The following is a 12,377-nucleotide window of genomic DNA, read 5'->3' on the forward strand; positions in this document are numbered from 1 at the left end:
CTTAACTGACCTATGTGGATGCCTAACAGATACCCCAGTATTAATGTCTTCAACCCTGAGATCCTAGAAGCCCTTTCAAAGCTATCTTTTCTGTGGTTTCCCTTTCCCAACCAAAGACGGTTTCAACCCTCTAGCTGCTCAGCTTTTTACACCTCACTTCCATCCTTTGAGTAATCCTAGTGACTTCAAGTATACTTGGAATCCAACCATTTTCTACCATCTCCGCTGGTGCGATGTCGACACATCATCTCCCTGGTGGATTGTTAAAATAATTTATTAACGGGCATCTCAACCTTTCCTTTCTCCCCAGTCTCTTCTTAATAAACTAATTGGAACGGTTTGGGTGGCTCCAAGACCAGGACGACAAGGCCACAAGGTGTTCTTGAGACAACGGGAAGTGCATCCTGGTGCTGCTACTACTGGAAACATCCGTGTGTCCTGGCTGAGGCGTTTGCTTCTTCTGGAACTCTCTGTATATGGTGCTTACTTTGAAAATGCATCACAATCAAAGGGGAAAGTGCAGTGGGGGAGGGAGGGTATTACCATGGGATAATTTTTATAATCATGGAAAATGTTAATAAAAATTGTGAAAAGATAATAAATAAATAAATAAATAAATAAATAAATAAATAAATAAAAGAAAATGCATCACAAACGGGGCATGGTGGTGCATGCCTTTAATTCCAGGAGGCAGAGGTAGGAGGAACACCATGAGTTCCAGGCCACCCTGAGACTACAAAGTGAATTCCAGGTCAGCCTGGGCAGGAATGAAACCCTACCCTGATCGAAAGAAAGTATCACAAATGACCAATACAAGGATAATGTGTTAGATATATACAAGTGAAATGTTCTATTACAAAAAGCCAGCCAAGAATAGCTCCTATGTGATAGTGGTTGGGTTACACATAATCTTGGGCTGAATTTTTTTATTTTTTTTCGACGTAGAATCTCACTATAGGCCAGGCTGACCTGAAATTCACTATGTAGTCTCAGGGTGACGTCGAACTCACAGCAGTCCTCCTTACCTCTGCCTCACGAGTACTTGGATTAAAGGCGCCTGCCACCATGCCCAGTGAGCTGAGTTTTTAAATGAAGGCACAAAGTTGCCATGGAGTTGGTGGTTAAGAGTGTGTGCTCTCGATTCAGAACTTGAGGGACTGAATGTTTGGTCTGCCATTATTTGGAGCAAATGATTACAAAATAGTCTTCTGGTTTGGCTGTGAAGTTATACATTAATTTCTGGAAGAGATTTACAACAGTATCAGACACATGGCATTCTTCTCAATGATATTGTTGCGGTCCGGTTCGCATTGCTGTTAGAAATCACCCAACCAAGAGCAGCTTCTGGGAAAAAGAGATTTATTTTGGCTTACAGGCTTGAGGGGAAGCTCCACAATGGCAGGGGAAAACGATGGCATGAGCAGAGGGTGGAAATCACCCCCTGGCCAACAGAAGGTGGACCACAGCAACAGGAGGGTGTGCCAAACACTGGCATGGGGAAACTGGCTATAAAGCCCATAAGCCCGCCCCCAACAATACACTCCCTCCAGGAGGCATAAATTCCCAAATCTCCATCAGCTGGGAACCTAGCATTCACAACACCTAAGTTTATGGGGGACACCTGAATCAAACCACCACAGATATGTTTGCTATTGTTGAGTTCAGAGTTTTACAGGGTGACTTGGACATTCTTTTGTACCCACTGTTTTGCAGACCACAATATTTTTTGGCCTCCTTTGGATATAGTAGTTCACCAGTTAGCTCAGAGCAGAGGGTCGCAACAACAGGCCCTCTCTTCCTCTGCATGCTGTGCCCCATGTTCAGCGAAACCTCCATTTCTGCCAGTTCTTCCTTCATGAAGTCAAGGGGGGGGGCAGCTTCCACATCTATACTGAATATGTATATCTTCTTGTTATTATTCCCATTCCCTAACTGATAAGATGCCACAGCTATTCACATTGTGCTGGGTACTCTAAGTAATCTAGAGATGATTCCCGCAGGAGGATATTGTAGGTGACATGTAAATACTATGTAACTTTCTATGAGAAGCACGATCTTTGAAGGAGTCTGGTATCCAGAATGCACGCTGAAGTCAGTCCTTCTGATGAATACTGAGAAACAACCAACTGTCTTTTAAAAGGGAAGTTTTTGGTGTCTCGAGGATTTTCTTTGACAATTTCTTTCATTCCTGTCATGATTTCTAGATGCACAAGATCACCCTTCTCGTTGGGGGCTAGCAGTCTGCTTTATAACTTAGACTTCCTGGGCCAGGTATTCAGAAAGCCTGTGCAGACCCAGCCAGGGCGCTCATGGGGGCGTGTAGCTATGAGCACAAAAAGCAGCGATCAAGCTTTCAAATGAATGCAGCCACTCACATGAAAAGATGTGTGTAGGAAGCGTGTCATGTTCACAAGCTGAGGAAAACCCAACTCTTCAAAGCAGACCCTGAGAATGTAGTGCCTCTGATGGTGTAGGGCTCACACGATCCCTGGACGCACGTTGCTTCCAGCAGTGAAGTGACTGACATTCACTGCCAAGATGATTTTTCACCCAGTGCCTGGTTGTGTTATAGATCAGCAATTCAAAGCTGTTTCATCTAGCAATGTCGAGTGAGCTGAAAAGGCTGTGCTCGTTGCCATGGTTACTGGACATTCATCATAAAACCGTGTTTTTATATTATTAATGTTTATTCATTTATGAGAGTGAGAGAGAGAGAGAATATGGGTGTGTCAAGGCCTCTAGCCACTGCAAATGAACTCAAGACACACACACTACCTTGTGTATCTGGATTACATGGGACCTGGAGAATCAAACCTGGGTCTTTAGGCTTCACAGGCAAGTGCCTTAACCTCTAACCTATCTCTCCAGCCCATTAAACCATTTTTGAAGGGGAAATCAGAGCTTGAGCTGACTTTGGAAAACTCATTTTCCTCTCTCTAAAATACACATCGTTTTTTTTTTTTTTAATTTTATTTATTTATTTGCAAGCAGAGAGAGAAGAGAGACAGATAGAGAGAGAATGGGCACTTCACGGCCTCTAGCCAATGCAAATACACTCCAGACACATGTGCCCCTTGTGCATGTGGCCTATGTGGGTCCTGGGGAATCGAACCTGGGTCCTTTGGCTTTGCAGGCAAATGCCTTAACCACTAAGTCATCTCTCCAGCCCTGTTGTTTTTTAACCAAGCAGTACTTAGATAATGTTGTCAATTTCACTGACTTGCTCCTAGGACCTCATGAGGCTCTAGGGCAATGCTGGGTTTGGTCAGCGACTTTTTATTTTTTTATTTTATTTTTTTAATTTAATTTATTAATTTTCTTTTCAGTAAATACAGGCAGTTTGGTACCATTGTTTAGGCTCATCTGTGATCTATCCCCTCCCATTGGACCCTCCTTGTTGATGTAAATGGGTCGTGCATTGTGGAGTTAGTCCCCAGTTATTGGTATGATAAATGTCTCTGCAAATCATGACCCAACATGTGACTCTGACATTCTTTGCACCCCCTCTTCTGCAAAATTTCCCTGAGCCATGTTGGGTTCATTTTTGGTCTGCTTCAGTGCTGAGGTGTTGGGGGCCTCTGAGGCTCTGGCTCTCTGATTTGGTAGGAGTTGATTTTTCTCTGCATTGGTCTCCTTCCCCTTTGTGCTGGTATCCGGTTCACAGGAAAACATCACCCTTGCTTATTTTGCCAATTGTCCTTAGTTTCAGTTGGGCCCCTTTTGAGGTATGTTGGGGCAGCTCTCTCCTTAGGATCTGTATCTATCTGAAAAAGAGAAGCAAATTCTCCAACGGAGAGTAAGTTAGCACCCGGAAAACTGAGATAACACTTACTTTTTTGATAGACAGTTTGATAGGTGTAGGCCCTCTTATACGCCATGATTGATGGTAGCTTGATATTGTAGAGTGGGCTTGTGTTTGGGTATGGTTCTGACTTGTTTCCCAGTTCCAGCTATGGGTCTAGTACCACTGAGTGGATCAGTTAGCCAAATCAAGAGCAGTTGGTTCCTCACCATGGCTATGTACCACTATTGCACTTGTGTGGGCATCACATCAGGTTATTTGTTGCTAATTAGGTTAAACAATGAGTTGCTTGGACAGATCTTGGTCATTTCCCCCAGTCGCCTATGTAGCACCTTCTGGCACTAGACATGGGTCGGCGACTTTTTAGAAAGTTGAGTCAACCCTCCTTGGACTGATCATTTTTTTTATTACTGCTTTCCCAAATACTATCAGGTTCATATTCATAAGCATTTCTAAAATATGTACTGTTACATTCAGTTCTATTCAGACAATCTAGTTAATAACAATAACAGTATACACACACCAGTTTCTTTGAGACAGTGTCTTATGTAGCCCAGGCTAGCTCCCAACTCTCTATGTAGTTGAGGCTTCCCTGGAACTCCTCACTCTTCTGTCTCTATCTTCCAAATACTGTGATTATAGCTGTATGCTAACATGTCTGGCCACACAGATATTTTTACAATGCTAGAGATAGAACCCAGTATAGCTTATGTTCTTGACTCCTGACTGGCTCAAACATTGTGCAAAAAGCTTTATATGTGGGGCTGGAGGGATGGCTTAGCAGTTAAGGCATTTGCCTTCAAAGCCAAAGGACCCAGGTTCAATTCTCCAGGACCCATGTTAGCCAGATGTACAAGGGGCACATGCATCTGGAGTTAGTTTGCAGTGGCTGAAGCCCTAGTGTGCCCATTATCTCTCCTCTCTCTCTCTTTCTCTGTCAAATAAATAAATCAATAAATAAATAGATAAAGAATAAAATAGCTTTTTAAAAAAAGCTTTATATGTGGGGCTGGAGATGTGGCTTAGCAATTAAGGTGCTTAGTTGCAAAGCCTAAGGAACCGGTTTCAATTTCTCAATACCAATGTTAGCCAAATGCACATGGTGGTGCATGCGTCTGGAGTTCATTTGCAATGGCCAGTGGCCCCAGCACACCCATTCTCTCTCTCTTTTTCTTAAATACATAAACAATAAATAATATTTTTAGAAAAAGTTTAAAGGGCTAGAGAGAGAGCTTAGTGGTTAAGGCACTTGCCTGTGATGCCTAAGGAGCAAGGTTCAAATCCCTAGTATCCATGTTAGCCAGATGCATAAGGTGGTACATGTGTCTGGAGTTCATTTGCACTGGCTAGAGGTCCTGGCATGCCTATTCTATCTCTCCTCTCTCTCACTTCTTTCTGTCTCTCAAATAAATAAATAACTAAATTTAAAAAAAATATATATATATATATATATATATATATATATATATATATATATATATATATATATATATATATACTTTCCATCTGTTCTTTTCAGGACTGGCTTCTTGGGCAACTGACCAGAGCCGCTGTGCAGGGGTCCATGTTCAGAATAGTCCTGCATTTGGGGACCACATTCCTTTGAAATTGTTAGTGATTTTATGATTAAAATGTCATCATTTTTAGCTCAAGTCTAATGGGACAAAGGAGCATGCGGTAGGATCTTAGCAACTGCATCCATTGTACAGAGGCCAAGGAGGCCCTCCAGTCCGTAGCAAGAGACCTGACACAGAATGTCAGAGCCAGGTCCATGTGCTGCGAGGTGTCTTGGGGAAACAACTGTCCCCACCTGAGCTGATAACCACATGAGCATTCATCAGGCGAGTTTACAGAGGAGAGCTTCCTTTTCGGGGTGTGTGTGTGTTTTAAAGATTTTATTTTTATTTATTTATTAGAGACATAGGAGGAGAGATAGTGAAAATGGGTGCACCAGGGCCTCTAGCCACTGCAAACGAACTCCAGACGCATGTGCCACCATGTGCAGCTGGCTTACATGGGACCTGGAGAATCGAACGAGGGTCCTTAGGCTTCGCAGGCATGCACCTTTACCACTAAGCCACCGCTTCAGTCTTGTGTTGTTTTCTTGTTTGGTTTTTGCATGTATGTATGTGTGTATGTGTGATTGTGTGTCACTTATATGTACACATTCCTATGAGGGCTGGGGGGGGGGTCATACTGTGTCCCTCTAATCACTCTCCACATGGTTCCTTGAGAGCTTGCTGTTTTTGTGAGCTCCACTCATTCACTACTCTTTGCCCCCAACAGGACTGGAGTTTCAGATGTGCATGGTGATGCCCAGCTATTTAAGTGGGTGTTAGGGAGCTCAGGAGGTCTCAGGCCCCTCAGGCCCTCATGCTTGTGCTAAGAGCTCTTGCCCACTGAGCTATCTCTATAGCTCCCTTTGTAGAAGTTCTCATACATCCTCCATCCAGGTGCTAAGTCCTTTTGAAGAGGTTTTGATCCCTTGAAATCCGTGTCTGCCATGAGTTGATACATTTGATGTTGTTGTTATAACTGAAGATCTGCAGGTAAGTGCTTTAGAAAGGACAAGGATTATTTGTGTGTGTGTGTGTGTGTGTATGTGTATATATATATATATATGTATGTATGTATATATATATATATATATGTATAGCTCATACTTGTGATGCCCGAATGTCCAAATAGCACCGATCTTTTAAAAACTACTTATTTATTTGTATGTGTGTCTGCATGTATGTGTGTGTGGGGGGGGTGCCCATGCTGTGGTGACCATGTGGAGGTCAGAGGATAAGCAAAGGTGTCTGTGTGCCACCTTCTTTGGGACAGGCTCTCTTGCTGTAAAGTCTTGTCAGACTGCAAATGAATGTCAGGCTAGCTGGCCTGCCAGCTCAGGATTCTTTGGATCCACCTCCCATTGTCACAGGGATTTGGGGATCACAGTTACATCTACCACTTTGCATATGGCTTTTCATGGGCTCTGGACCCATGAGACATCTAATGCACCCTGTCCCCATCCACGATGAAATGCTGATAGGCTTAGTCTTGTGTGGGAAGCCACAGCTGCTGTGAGTTCATGAGAGCCACGGCCATGTCACAGCCACAGACAGCATCCTGCGCCCCTCCCCCATCCCCCTGCCTTACATTCTCTCCACCCCACCTCAGATGTCTGTGACATCTCCGCACGACTTGCTCTTATAAAGGCCTTCCTGGCTATGTGACAATATGGCAGATGGCATAATGGCAGGAACATCTTTGAGAGTTCTTGCATGGTAAGACAGGAAGCCGGAGCAATTTGGGGGTCTGGTTCCCCCTTCTTATAAGAATCGACTCTCACACCTTCCAGCAAGATGTTGGTGGGGAGACCGAGGGACCTGTAAAACAATACAGACTATTGCTCTTGTGCTGGCTTACCCACAAAAACCACATGGTAAGTTCCCATTGCGGAAGGCACCACATGCTTTAATGTACGATGTAGGGAAACCAAGCTGGAAAACTTCTCCCTGCTGGTCAGCTCCCTTTGTGCCAGAACGTATTGCACAAGCTTCAGAAAAGTCACCGACCACCCTACCCAGCTGCGGACCCTCTATACTCCACATCTGATCAGCCAGGTAAGTTGTAACCACGAGTGCAAGGGTGGCATAAATGTTAACGGAGTGACTAACCCCCTTCCGATTGGATTTAAGTCCCATTACACAGGAAGGAGCTCACACGTGGTACTGTAAACTTGGCCAAAAGTCTGTGGTTAGGGACATAGGCCCTGGGGGCAAACCAACTGATGTTGTGATGCTGAATTGACAGCGGATCTGTCTGCCTTCTAAATGCCTGCATTTGTTCCTATAGGTTAATGGGGCGTGCAGCATTGAGCCCAGAAGATATTTTTTTTTCTGCAATAGGCAGAGGTTAATGCAGAGATGAATCGCTGGCAAAAGTTCCCAGGATGTGTGCCCGCTCAGCCCTAGTCGGGACATCTAAACGACCGCTTCTACGGCTCAGGGCACCTTGTAGAAGAGGGGGTGGAGAGAATGTAAGGCAGGGGGATGAGGTGGAGGGGCGCAGGATGCTGTCTCTGCCTGTGACACGGCCGTGGCTCTCATGAACTCACAGCAGCTGTGGCTTCCCACACAAGACTAAGCCAGCCTGTCAGCGTTTCATCGTGGATGGGGACAGGGTGCATTAGACCTCACACCTCCCAGAGGAGCTCATGACCGCCAGTAGTTGCTGGGAGAGGAGGAGGTTCTTTTTCTTCAGTGTAGTCCGGGTGAGTTGCCCATTCCCCCAGGCCATTCTCCCACCCACGATGGTGCAAGCAACACTAACTTAATTCAGTGAGTCCAAAAAAATAAAAAAAAACATGAAAGTGCATAAGGATTAATAGGGAAGAGGAAGGGTTTTAGTAGAAGGCAGATATTAGAAGTGAATAAGGTCCACATGCATTATATGCATGTATGAAAGTGTCAAAAACAACAAATAAAAATAAACAGCCTGCCCTCATCAGAACTAACTGAGGTCATAAATATGACGTGCCCAATAAAAGAAAACATGACAAAATGTTATGGTCTTGAATTAAAAGTTCTACAATGATAGTAGGTTATTTTAGCAATTTTTCTCTCAGTTAGTGATAGCTATATTTTTGAAAAATCAGTAAGGCATGCAGAGTCTGAACAATTTACTAATCTTTTTGATCTAATTAATATTAAAGAATACCATAATTAACAGCTACAGAGTATGCACAGTATTCTGCAAGACAGATTAATATGCAGTGAGCCTTGGCAAATTTTAAGAGGACTGGAGAGGATTATTCTGTGGCTCTCTGACCACATCAAATTTGAATACCAGTCAACGATAGTAATACTTCCAGGAAAATATCAAACATGTATTTTTGAAAACATACTTCCAATTAACCCAATGGTTAAAGAATCAATATCAGAAATGTACTATCTGAAAACAAGTTTGCATTAAAATGTCACATAGTAGATTATTCCTTAGGCCTCCTTTGTCTTTTGCTGTTTCTCTGAGGGCTTTGTATATTGTGTTGGGTCTTGCTTTTTTTCTTTTTTCCAGGTAGGGTCTCACTCTAGCACAGGCTGACCTGGAATTTACTCTGTAGTCTCAAGGTGGCCTTGAACTCACAACAATTCTCCTACCTCGGCCTTCCAAGTGCGGGGATTAAAGAAGTGGGCCACCACAGCAGGTGGAGTCTTTCTGCTTCCATCTAGGGTTTGGCATCTTGCATTTTATTCTCCAGTTACCGTCTAGGGTTTTGGGGTTTATTTTCTCTGTCAATTAAAGATTTTAAAGGCAGGAAAGAATTTAAAACAGCAAAGTTTATTTAAAGTAGAAGTAAAGGAAGCCGACAGAACCCAGTCTCCTCATGCAGGAGGGAACTCCAAAAGTGGAAATCTACCACCCCAGTGGGAGCCGGGCTTTTTATTGAGTGAGGGAAGCCCTTGACTGGTCAGCTTACACAAAGATGAAGGCTCTGGTTGGTCCATGATACCTCCTAGTATTGTGCAGGCCCCAGAAAGCCCTCCAAGGGAGCTAGGCAGCAGGAAATTTCCCTTACACAGGGAAGAAATAGGAAGTAAGCCACTTGCTTCTCCATCTTAGATTGTATTCTTGGAGTACTCTAGAATATAGTCACCTTAATAAGGGTTCCTTTCCCCTGTCTACCTGCCTAGCCAAGGCAAGCTGTCTATCCTCCATCATGTCTCACTCCCTGTTGTGGTTAGAATACCTCACAGTCAGAGATGCTTTAGAAAATCCCAAGTTTTTGTGTCATCTGCTTGGTTTGTATCCATAAACACATGTCTTTGGCTTCATCACAGGCCTTAATCATAGAGAGCCTGTGGGTTTTTAGTCACAGGCTTAAGCAGAGGAAATCCTAGGTGTGTGCTCTACATAGTCACAGGGAAACCTGCCTATAACCCAACCTTTGCAAGCTTGCTTTATTGCAGTGCCTAGAAGGAGCCCAGACTCTGAAAACCTGTCTCTGTTCTTCCTGTATCAAGATAGCAAATGGCTCTGAGATTTTGGTAAGTAGAGCTTTGCTCACTTCAAGTTTTATCCCATAAACCTTATTCTAGATCCATTTAGAACTGTGGTTTGCAACCAGGGTGTGTCCTCAGCCAATCAAATAAGACTTGGGATTCTCTTAAGTATCCTCTTCATTTTCTTTTCAGCAGAACATTTCCAAGTCGGTGCCAAATGCTTTGATTCTAGGAGCAGCCCACTGAAGACTGCACCATGAGAATCAAGAATGGCAAGTGGAGAACATGGCAGAGATCCCACTTACTGAGTTAGACATACACCCATAAGGAGAAAAGTTAAGATTTAAGAGAAGACTTTAGCATCTACTTTGTGCTAATATGCAAGAGAGCATGCTCTGAAAGGAAGAAATTAGTTTAAGAATATTTAGTTTAAATTCCGTCTATAGTTCCATGATAAAACCTTTGGTAGATACTTTGGGCATTATGTCTTTCGGAGCAGTGTATATAATTTGAAATCATAGAGCTCTTCAACCTCTGCTAGGAAATAAAATTGACACACACACACACACACACACACACACACACTATATTCAAAAGCAGTATTGCAGTCAAGTTTGCATTCCTGGCAGAAATCATCCGGCCAAGAGCAGCTTGTGGGGAAAAAGGAGTTTATTTTGGCTTACAGACTCACGGGGAAGCTCCATCACGGCAGGGAAAAACAATGACATGAGCAGAGGGTAGATACCAATCTCCTGGCCAACAGCAAACGGACCACAGCAACAGGAGAGTGTGCCAAACACTGGCAAGAGGAAACTGACTATAATACTCATAAGACTTCCCCCAATAATACACTGCCTCAAGGAGGCATTAATTCCCAAATCTCCATCAGCTGGGAATCTTGCCTTTAGAACACCTAACTTTATGGGGGACATCTGAATCAAACCACCACATTCTCCCCATGGCCCCCATAAACTGATATCCCTACATGATGTAAAATACAATGTGCTCGGTCCAACTTTAAAGTCCCCATACTTTTTTTTATCAATTCTAATAAAGTTCAAATGTCCCCATAACCCATGGTGTTTTAACTGAGCCATAATATCAGAAAATTTCCCCACAAAATCCATGATGGCACAGAATAAACACTCACACTGCAAAATATGGTATTGGTTACCCCAAAGAAATATTCAACCAATATAAGATTTACAGGGCAAACACCAAACTCTGTAGTTAAAAGTCCAACAACTCTAGCCAGTGACAAGTCTGTGGAATTCCAATTCCACCCCTTCAGCTATACTAATCACAGTCCTGGAAAACTTCACCTGGGGCTGGCAGCTCTCCTTAGCAGCCATCTTGTGGTCCCAGCATCTCCACTGGGTCTCCTCTGCAATTCACAGTCCATCCTCATGGCTCCATTGGGTCTCCATGCAGGCAATCCTGCTTCACACTGCCCATGGCCACTTCCAAAACACAAGACCATGTTGCAAACTCAATGACCCTCTCTTTCCTACATTTCTCATACTCCACAATACCAGGTAGGGTGCCAATTTTGTTAATCCAGGGTGGAATAAAGCAGACTTTGAAGAACAGGTCACTCCTTGAGCACTCAGTCCCCTTCAAAAGAGTCTACATTCTTCCTGTTGCCCCAGTGCAGGTGAGCTAGCTCAGTCTCAATTGTTGTAATCTCTCAATTGCAGCTGAACAGATAGCAGTTTGACCCAAAAATTTCATTTTTTTCTGTGCCATATCCCTCTGCACACATCAGTGTGTTTCTATGCAAAGCAACTCTGCACAAGTTCTCAGGACATGGGCATAACAGCAAGCCTCTCACACAAATTGTTCCTAGCCCAGTCCAGGCAAAACTTTTTCTTATCCTCACAAGCCAAACCTCACAGTCCATAGTTCTTACTGCATTCAGGTCTTTCAACTCTGACCAGAATAGTCCATCAAGCTGTACTTACAGCACTGCAAGGCATGTCTTAGGCCAACGTTTCCAATCCTTCCACATTCCTCTTGAAAATCAGCTCCAAAAGACCAAAGCCACTTAGTCAGGTGTCTTGTAGCAACCCCATCTAGGTACCAACTTTACTGTTGCAGTCAGGTTCACATTGCTGGCAGAAACCACCCAACCAAGAGCAGCTTGTGGCAAAAAGGTGTTTACTTTGGCTTACAGGCTTGAGGGGAAGCTCCATCATGGCAGGGGGAAATGATAGTATGAGCAGAGGGTGGACATCAACCTCCTGGCCAACAACAGATGGACCACAGCAACAGGAATGTGTACCCAAAAACTAGCAAGGGAAAACTGGCTATAAACCCGCCCCCAACAATACACTGCCTCTAGGAGGTGTTAATTTCCAAATCTCCATCAGCTGGGAACTTAGCATTCAGAACACCTAAGTTCATGGGGGACACCTGAATCAAACCACCACAAGCAGCAATAACTGTCAAACCAAGAAAGTCATCAATGCTAATTCATTATATAAATGTAAGCACAATTAACTCCTTTCTAAACAGATAGACATTAGCTCCAGTTTGTTCTGGACCCATTTGGGATTTTTTTTTTAAATGTGTAAATTTTGGAGTTC

This window comes from Jaculus jaculus, chromosome 14 (genome assembly GCF_020740685.1).
Source record: "Jaculus jaculus isolate mJacJac1 chromosome 14, mJacJac1.mat.Y.cur, whole genome shotgun sequence".
NCBI classification, from domain to species: Eukaryota; Metazoa; Chordata; class Mammalia; order Rodentia; family Dipodidae; genus Jaculus; species Jaculus jaculus.